This window comes from Aethalodelphis obliquidens, unplaced genomic scaffold (genome assembly GCF_003676395.1).
Source record: "Aethalodelphis obliquidens isolate GAN/ISIS:26980383/991018 unplaced genomic scaffold, ASM367639v1 scaffold21, whole genome shotgun sequence".
In the NCBI taxonomy this organism is placed as follows: Eukaryota; Metazoa; Chordata; class Mammalia; order Artiodactyla; family Delphinidae; genus Aethalodelphis; species Aethalodelphis obliquidens.
Window position 1 is genome coordinate 18,454,520 of NW_020837965.1, and position 10,037 is coordinate 18,464,556.

Genomic DNA, 10,037 nt, shown 5'->3' on the forward strand with positions numbered 1-10,037 from the left:
GTTATTGTTTTCTAAATATTTCTTAATTTCCCTTATGGTTTCACTTTTAACCCAGGGATAGTTTAATAATATGTCATTTTGTGTATTGAGAATTTTAGGCTACTCTTCTGTTATTAACTTTTATTTATATTTCATTATGATAAAAAATATCATGTATATGATATTGAAGATTTGGAATTTATTGAGGTTTTTTTGCAATCACATATGGTCTCTTTTTGTAAATATTCCATATTTTCTTATGAAATATTGGGCATTACCTGTTTGATATGCATATATATGCATACGCTTAAGCTTATTATTTTATTCAACTCTTTCATATCTATGTGGATTCCTTATTTACTTGAGCTTTCAGGTTCTCCATAGGGAATGTTAAAATCTCCAATCACAATTGTTCATTTATTTATCTGTCAGGTGTTGGTTGATATACTTTGCAACGGTCACGCGGTGACAGAGTGACTCCTGTAACTCTTTGTTCTGGCAATGTTTGCCCTTTGAGTTTATCTTGCTTTTTGTCCTTAGGGCACACCACACAATTCTTAAAGGTCTTCAGCAAGAAGCTCCCCACAGGGTTTGGGGTGGTCCCCGAAAGACCAGCAAATCATTATCCATGACTTAATGCAGGGCCGAGGTCCTTAACTGGAGGAAACGTGCTATGAGGGACATTATTGGGACAATCGAGAAAACTGGAATATGGATGGTATGTTAGAGAAGAAGATTGTACCAGTGCTAGATTTCCTGAAGTTAATAGCTTTACTAAGAAAGTAATATCCCAAATTCTTAGGAAACGTACATGGAAGTATTTAAGGGTAAATGGTCATGATGTATAAAATTTACTCTCAAATGATTCTTTAAAAAAAAAAAGTACATACACACACACATACATACATGCGTATACACACATGGGGTTGCTGTGAAGACCGGACTGTACCGTGAGCCTAGCACAGCAGAGGGCACGTGGCAAGGCCTCATTCAAGAGAAGTGTTGCTAGAATTGTTATTTTATCTCCCCAGGTCCCCATGGAGTGTGGGATCCTGTTTAGATAGTGCCTGACTAGAAGTCCTTTTCTTTAATCATCAACCTCTTAGCCCCTTAAAATAGAAAAATAATTAAAAAAATAGAAGAACATTTTTCAGAAGCACTGTTGAGCCAGATGTCTGTGTGTTCCCAGTTCCCTGCTGGTCTGTGCCCACTTGGTCCTAGCTAGTGGCCTCCAGGTGAGTGGGACCTGCTCCCTGCTTACCAGGAGGCCCACTTCAGTTGTTCCCTCTGGGTTAGTCACTGCTGCATCTGAGTCTCATTTGGGAAAGATGTATCTTTCAGGGTTCACCCCAAATCCAGGGAAGCTTCTGGCTGGAGCCCTCTTTGAACGAGCATCTCCTCCTCTGAAATTACCCCATTACAGATGTGTTGCTCTTGGTTTCTCTTTCCCAATTCTGCCAACCACAGAAGTGGTGACTGGGAGGCTTGCTCAGGGCCTCCTAACTTTGCCAGCTGTGTGGATAAGTGCTCTTTGAAATCCTGCCTCCAGGAAAACAGGGCCCTGCCTGGCGTGGGACAGGTCACATCAAGCCAGAGACCTGCAGTGAGGGGACCTGCCGGGGAGGAGCCTTGGATGGCCTTTGCTGAGCCTTGGCCAGCTGCTTACCTGAGGGATCATGAATTGTGTTGGCAAAAAAGGATGCCAACCTGTACTTGTGGCCAGCATGGAGGTGGCGTGGGTAGGTTGGGTTAAATCTTGGGGTTCAGAGACTGGACTTGAGGGGATCCTCGCTGGTCCTAGGGCCTGTCTCTGTTGTAGATCAAGGGAACTGCGTGTAGTTCCTGCAGCCCTGCAGGCCTTCATCACTGGGATCACCTGTCCCACCCGTAGGCTTAGCCTTCAGACAATTCCTGGACCAAGCAGGACTCTAACCCCCTGGGCCGTCCTCCTCCTGGACAGGCAGGAACACAGCCCAGAGGCACCATTACTTTGCTGATAAGGTTCTGCATTGGCTGGCTCACCCCTTTTATCTCCCTTCTCACTTCTCTGCCACTTCCTGCCCTGCTCTGGTATCACAGCCCTATGTAAAGCACTGGGCATGGGGTCTGGCTCCTGGTGAGGGTAGTAGCGGTATTTACTGCGCTGTCGCTGGGTACCAACTCTGGTGTACATGGATATTTACCGATTTGATTCTCACAGGAACCTACCAGGCAGGTATTATTATCATCTCGGATAGGATAGCAGTCAAGAGCATGGACTCTGCGTTTGATTTTAGACCTTAGGAGATGATACCAGGCAAATTACTAAGCTCACCATGCCTCAGCTGAGAAATGCAGATTCTAGTTATCTAGAACCTCTCTAGGTTGCTGTGAAGATTGCATATGGCGGAAGAGCATAGAACAGGGCTGCTATGTTCTGAGTGCTATGTGAATGCATGATTACACGCACACCTCGTCTTATCGTGCTTTGCTTTATTGCACTTGGCAGGTATTGTGTTTTTTACAAATTGAAGTTTTGTGCATACTGGAAGTCTCATCAGCGCCATTTTCCCAACAGCATTTGCTCACTTCATGTCTCTGTGTCACATTTTGGTAATTCTTGCAATATTTCAAATTTTTCTTTATTATTATATTTGTTATGGTGATTTGTGATCAGTGATCTTTGATATTACTATTGCAAAAAGACTTCGATTTGCTGAAGGCTCAGATGCTAGTATTTTTTAGCAATAAAATATTTTTAAAATTAAGGTATGTACATTGTTCTTTTAGATGTAATGCCGTTGCACACTTAATAGACTACAGTATAGTGTAAACATAGATTTTATAAGCCCTGGAAAACCAAAAAAATTTATGTGACTGGCTTTATTGCAATATTTGCCTTATTGCAGTGGTCCGGAACCAAACCCGCAATATCTCTGATGTATGCCTGTATTGCTATTCTCATTTGGCAGACTGGGAAACTGTGGCAGAGAGAGGTTAGAATGTTACTGAGTCCAAGCTCGTACTGCTTGCCATACCACAGGCCAATGAATGGACAGACAAGACGCTGGGGCAAGGAACAGAGACTTTATTTGGAAATCCAGCTGACTGAGAAGATGGTCCCAAAGAACCATCTTCCTAGAGTCAATTCAGGCTTCTTTCTTACTAAAGGGCTGGGTGTGACTTGTTACTGCTAACTTCTTGGTCCTGGTTGGACTCCCTGAGGGGATGTGATAATCCCTTGTTTTTGCGCTCTCCAGGTAGGTCTAGTCATCATGTTCCTGCAAACCTCCAACAAGACAAATGCTATTTTCTGTAAAAGTGTTACACCTTTAAAGGTCAAGCCTGGGAGGCAGAGCCTTGAGCCGTGGGCTATCGTGTACATTTCAGGCTATAAGCAACATTCTTTTACAAAAGGTGCAAAGCCAGCATGACTAAGCACAGGCAACAGAGCACAAAGTTTAGAGCTAAAGGAATAGATCCAGTACGGAGTCAGGTTTGTTTGCTGTTGCAGGAAGACTTACCTAAAGTTACACTACTAAGGAGAGGAATCAGAATGGCAACCCACCTACCTTAGCTAAAGCCCTTATCAGAGTTCCACTGCCTCCGTCTTCCCTCCTTCCTTCCCTGCCTCATCCCACATCAAAGCAGAAGTTATGGGCCCTCTTGTCTTAACACTGAGCAATTCCACAGGGCAGTTCTGGGTCCCAGGGGGCCAATGGGGGTGATGGTGATGCGGATGCCCCTGTTGGTCCAGGTGTGGCCTACGGATTCACAAGTGGGTGGTAGCCTGAAAAAGTTTGAGAAACATGGGGTAGGACAGGCATGTTGTGAAGGAACCCTCAGGAGAAGGCTTGCAGGGGCCGGGGCTGAGTCGCAGCTCTGCCTCTTGCTCTGTCACCAACTTGTCCTGTGACCTTGGACAAGTCGCTGGATTTCTCTGAGGCTCAGCTTCCTAACTTCCTGCCTTCCCTGAGGGCAGAGGAGGCAGGAGATGAGAAATAAAACACTGCGAGAGAAACTGTCACAGGCTTTGCGTCTGTCAGACCCGTCTCCAGTATCTCTCCAGCATCTCTCCAGCTGATTGCTGACTGTGTGATTTAGGCAAATCCCCTACTCTCTGCAAACCTGTTTTCTGGTTCATTAAGTGAGGTGAAAGGATCATACACACCTAAGAACATTATCGTGGTGATGAGTGGTGGTCAGTAGTCGGTGAGTTTCTTTTGTCAATGAAAAATTAATTAATAGTCAATCCAAGAAAGAAATTGAAAATTTTATTTGAGCCAACCTGAGGATTGTAAGTCGGGAGACAGTCTTTCAGAAATCTCTGAGGACTGTTCCACCTCAGAGGTCAAGGCACAGTTCTATAAGTTTTTTTTTAATAGGAGCATAATTGCTTTACAATGTGTTAGTTTCTGCTGTAGAACAAAGTGAATCAGCTATATGTGCACATACATCCCCTCCCTCACAGCCCCCCACCCCTCTTGGTCATCACAGAGCACCAGCAGAGCTCCCTGTGCTACACAGCAGGGTTATACATCAGAGTAACATACTGACAGCTTACATAGTCCAAGACAAGTAGTGCGTCATCATGACTCCTTAGAGGATTGAGAAAGGAATGTTATCTCCTGTTATCTCCTAAGGAGTTACCTTGCTGGTGCCTGGAGGGAACTGCTTTTTGTGTTGTTTTTGCGAGTAGGCAATCCTGTGTCTTCTAAGGGGATCCAGTTAACGTGTAATGCAGATAAATGCACACTAAAGGGAAGGGGGGTAGTGGCTCAAATGGGCAGAGAGAAAATTCTATGTTTAAAAGTTTTCATGTCCTGCCTTAACATAATTTTATCTCATCACCTTTTTACCACTGCTCTTGCCAGGTTTGCGTGTCAGTGTCATGCTGGCCTCATTTAACAAGTTGAGGAGTATAGTCTGTTATTCTAAAATATGGAAAAGTGCAGAAGCCTGACATTCTTTTTTTCCTTAAATGTTTGGCGGTATGTGCCAGAGAAATCATTGGGGCCTGGAGTTATCTTTGGGAGAAATTTTTTATTTATGGATTTAATTTCTCTCATAGAGAACTATTCAGATTTTCTATTTCTTCAAGCAGTATTTTTTTAAGAAGAAAATTTGCCCATTTAATCTAGCTTTAAAATTTATGTATATAAAGTTTTCATAACATTCTTTTATTACCATTTAGCACGTTCCAGATCCATAGTAATGGCCCATTTTTCATTTCTTTTTATTTTTTTTTAATTGAAGTATAGTTGACTTACAATATTACATTAGTTTCAGGTATACAACATAGTGATTCAAACTTTGTATAGATTATACTCCATTTAAGATTACTATAAAACATTGGCTATATTCCCTGTGCTGTACAATATATCCTTGTAGCTTATTGATTTTATACATAGTAGTTTGTACCTCTTAATCCCCTACCCCTATCTTGCCACTCTCCCCCCTTCCCTCTTGCCACTGGTAACCACGAGTTTGATTTCTATATCTGTGAGTCTGTTTCTGTTTCCTTGTATTTATTTATTTATTATTTTAGTGATAGTGTACGGTATTTGTCTTTCTCTGTCTGACTTATTTCACTAAGCATAATACCTTCCAAGTCCATCCATGTTGCTGCAAATGGCAGAATTCCATTCTTTTTTATTGCTGAGTAATATTTATATATATATTTCTCTCTCTCTCTCTCTCTCTCTCTCCCTCTCTCTCTCTCTCTCTCTCTCTCTCTCTCTCTATATATATATATATATATCTCACATCTTCTTTATCCATTCAACTGTTGATGGACACTTAGGTTGCTTCCATATCTTGGCAATTATAAATAATGCTGCTATGAACATTGGGGTGCATGTAACTTTTCAAATTAGTGCTTTTGTTTTCCTCAACTATATACCCAGCAGTGGAATTGTTAGATCATATGGTAGTTCTACGTTTACTTTTTTGAGGAAACTCCATGCTGTTTTCCATATTGCTGCATCTATTTACATTCCCACCAACAGTATACTAGGGTTCCCTTTTCTCCACATCTGTGCCAAAATTTGTTGTTTGTAGACTTTTTGATGATAGCCATTCTGACAGGTGTGAGGTGATATCTCATTGTGGTTTTGTTCTGCATTTTTCTGTTGTTAGTGATGCTGAGCATCTTTTCATGTGCCTGTTGACCATCTGTAAATCTTCTTTGGAAAAATGTCTATTCAGGTCTTCAGCCCATTTGAAAATCAGGTTGTTTGTTTTTTTGATATTGATTTGTATGAGCTGTTTATATATTAATAGCTTGGATATTAACCCCTTATTGGTCATATCATTTGCAAATATTTTCTCCTGGTCAGTAGCTTGTCTTTTCATTTTGTCGATGGTTTCCTTTGCTGTGCAAAAGCTTTTAAGTTTAATTTGTTTATTTTTGCTTTTGTTTTCTTTGCCTTAGGTCCAAAAAAAAAAAATTGTTACATTTTGTGTCACAGAGTGTTCTGCCTTTGTTTTCTTCTAAGATTATTATGGTTTCTGGTCTTACATTTAGGTCTTTAATCCACTTTGAGTTTACTTTTGTATATGGTATGAGAAAATGTTCTAATTTCATTCTTTTACATGTAGCTGTCCAGTTTTCCCAGCACCACTTACTGAGGAGATAGTCTTTACTCCATTGTATGTTTTTGTCTCTTTTGTCATAGATTAATTGACTATAGGTGGGTGGATTTATTTCTAGGCTCTCTGTTTTGTTTCATTGATCTATGTGTCTGCTTTTGGGCCAGTACCATACTATTTTGATTACTGTAGCTTTGTAGTATAGTCTGAAGCCAGGGAGTGTGATACCTCCAGCTTTTTGGTTTTTTCTCAAGATTACTTTGGCAATTTAGGGTCCCATTTTTCTTTCTTTTTTTAAAAATAAATTTATTTATTTATATTTTTATTTTTGGCTGCATTGGGTCTTCATTGGATCTTCGTTGCTGCGCATGGGCTTTCTCTAGTTGCAACAAGCGGGGGCTACTCTTTGTTGCAGTGGCTTCTCTTGTTGTGGAGCATGGGCTCTAGGCGTGCAGGCTCAGTAGTTGTGGCACACGGGCTTAGTTGCTCCATGGCATGTGGGATCTTCCTGGACCAGGGCTTGAACCTGTGTCCCCTGCATTGGCAGGTGGATTCTTAACCACTGTGCCACCAGGGAAGCCCCCAAAGTTTTTTTTTTTTAAGTTTTATTGAGATATAATTTACATACCATACAACTCATGCGTTCAGTGTATGATTCAATAATTTTCAGTAAATTTACAGAGTTGTACCAACATCACCACAATTCAATCTTGGAACATATTTATTATTGCAAAAAAAAATACCATGAACATTTTGCAGTCAATTCCTAGTTTTATCATTAGCCCTAGGCAACCATTGACCTGCATTATGGCTCTATTCATGTGCCTTTTATGGATAATTCATATAAGCAGTGGAATCATATAATATGCAGTCTTTTTGGTCTGCTTCTTTCACTTAATGTATTATTTTTGAGGTTTATCCATGTCATAGTATGTATCAACAAATCATTCCTTTTTTTTTTTTTTTTGGATAGTATTTTACTGTATGGATAAGCCACATTTTGTTTATCCACTCACCAGTTGATGGACATTTGGATTATTTCCAGTTTGGGGCTATTAATTATAGAAGCATTCATGTACAAGTCTGTTTTTGTATGACATATGTTTTCATTTCTCTTTGGTAGATTCCTAGGAGTATAATTGGTGGGTCATATGGTAAGTTTATATTTGACTTTCTAAGAAAGTGCCAAAGTGTTTTACAAAGTGGCAGGACCACTGTGCTACCCCATCAACATCGTGTGAGAATTCCAGGTTCTCCAAATCTTTGCCAACACTTGGTATTGTCTGCTTTTTTGATTATAGGCATCTTTTCTATATTAGTGAGCTATAGTTATATCTCATTGTGGCTTTAATTTGCATTTTGCTAATGACTAAAAAGGGCACATTTTCATATGCTTATTAACCATCCATACGTCTTCTAGGTGAATGTCTATTAAAGTCTTCTGTCATTTCTAAATTGGGGTAACTTGTTTGAAGAGTTAAGTTGTTATAAGTGTTCTTTCTATTCTGGATACAAATCCTTTGCCAGATATATGATTTGCAATTATTTTTTTTCCTATCTGTACCTTGCCTTTTTTCCAATACATTTTAAATTTTAGAACAGTTTGAGATTGACAGAAAAATTGCAAAGATATTGCTGAGAAGTCCCATAAACCCTACATCCAGTTTCCTATGCTATTAACAGCTTTTATTAGTATAATACATTTGTTACAATTAATAAAACAATTTGATACATTATTTTTAACTAAAGTCCATACTTTTCTCAGATTTCAATATGAGTCTTTTCTACTTTTACCCTTTTTATGTTCCAGGATCCCATCCAGGATACTACATTACATTTGGTCATCATGTCTCCTTAGGCTGCTCTTGGCTGTGACAGTTCCTCACACTTTCCTTGTTTTTCATGACCTTGCCTTTTGGAAGTATAATGGCCAAGCAATTTATAGGATGCCCCTCTTATGGAATTTGTCTGATGTTTTTCTCATGATTATACTGGGGTTGTAGGTTTTTGAGAGGAAGACCAAAGAGTTATGATTTTCATTACATCGTATCGAAGTTGTGTACTATCAGCATGTTTTATCATTTATCACTGTTGATATTGACCTTGATCACCTGGCTGAACTAACGCTGTCAGATTTCTCCACTGTAAAGTTACTCTTCCCCTGCCTTTCCAGACTGTCCTCTTTGGAAGAAAGTCACTGCACAATCCACATTTGAGGAGTGAAGAGATATGCTCCACCTCCTTGAGGGCAGAGTAGCTACATAAATAATTTGGAATTCTTCTGCATGGAAGGTTTGTCTCTTCTCCCTATATATTTATATAATCATTTATTTATACCAGTATGGATTTATGGATATTTATTTTATACTTTGGGTTATACTCTACCATATATACCTATACTATTAAAATCTATGATGATACTTTATTTCTTTTTGTTCAAATTTGTCCATTTTTGGCCATGGGGAGCGTCTTCCATTGGTTCCTGTGTTGCTTTGACATACCCCCCACCCATGACTGTGGATTTTTTTTTAAAGCACTTGTTCACATTCTGGCAACACAGGATGCTCTGGGCTCATCTGGTATATATCCTGCCCTAGTCTTAGAATCAGCCATTTCTTCAAGGAGTCCTGGTTCCTTTCATTGGAGAATGGTATTAGAAACCAAGATCTGGGCACTATGCATGCTTGTTGCTGCTGGGGTTCATTCCTTCTAGAGCCTCTCAGCTGACAGAGCAGGAAATATACATATGTACATTAACCTCTGTATATATACATATCTATAAACATTTCTATATGTAACCATCTGTGTCTATATTAAGCTAAACATGAGTTCAGACTGATGTTTCCCTCTCCAGTGCATAGATCATTTTAGTTCCCTCCTGCTTATCTATATCTATTGGATACCCCAATATCCACAATCCATTTACTTCATGTAGCTAATTGTTGAGTTCCTGCATACGTGTAGGACAGTTTCAGAATTGTTAACCTGTACTCTTCTGGAAAACAACTTTACTAACTATAATACAGAGCTTATGTACAATTTCTTTTGCCTTTAGTCTTACATACTTCACTCACTTCTAAAGTTACTTAGGTCAGCTTTCCCCCGCCCCTACTCACTCACCCCTGCTCCCTTCAGTGAAGTTATTTCATGCATTTATTACCCATTTAGATTGTTTAGTCACTTCTACTTTCCATTCTGGGATTCTCCAATTTCCTAAATGAATTTTTCTTCTAATTTGCATATTTTGGGTTTAATATTCTGTGCTGTAAATTTCTTCAAGTTTTGACAAATGCATAGTGTTCTGTATCCACAATTACAATATCATACACACTACTTTCTTGTCCTAAAAAAATAACCTATTCATCCTTCCCTCCTCTCCCTGAACTCTGGACAACCACTGATCTCATTACTGTTGCTATAGTTTTGCCTTTTCCAGAGTGCCATGTAATTGCAATCAGTATGTAGTCTTTTAAGACTGGGTTCTATCA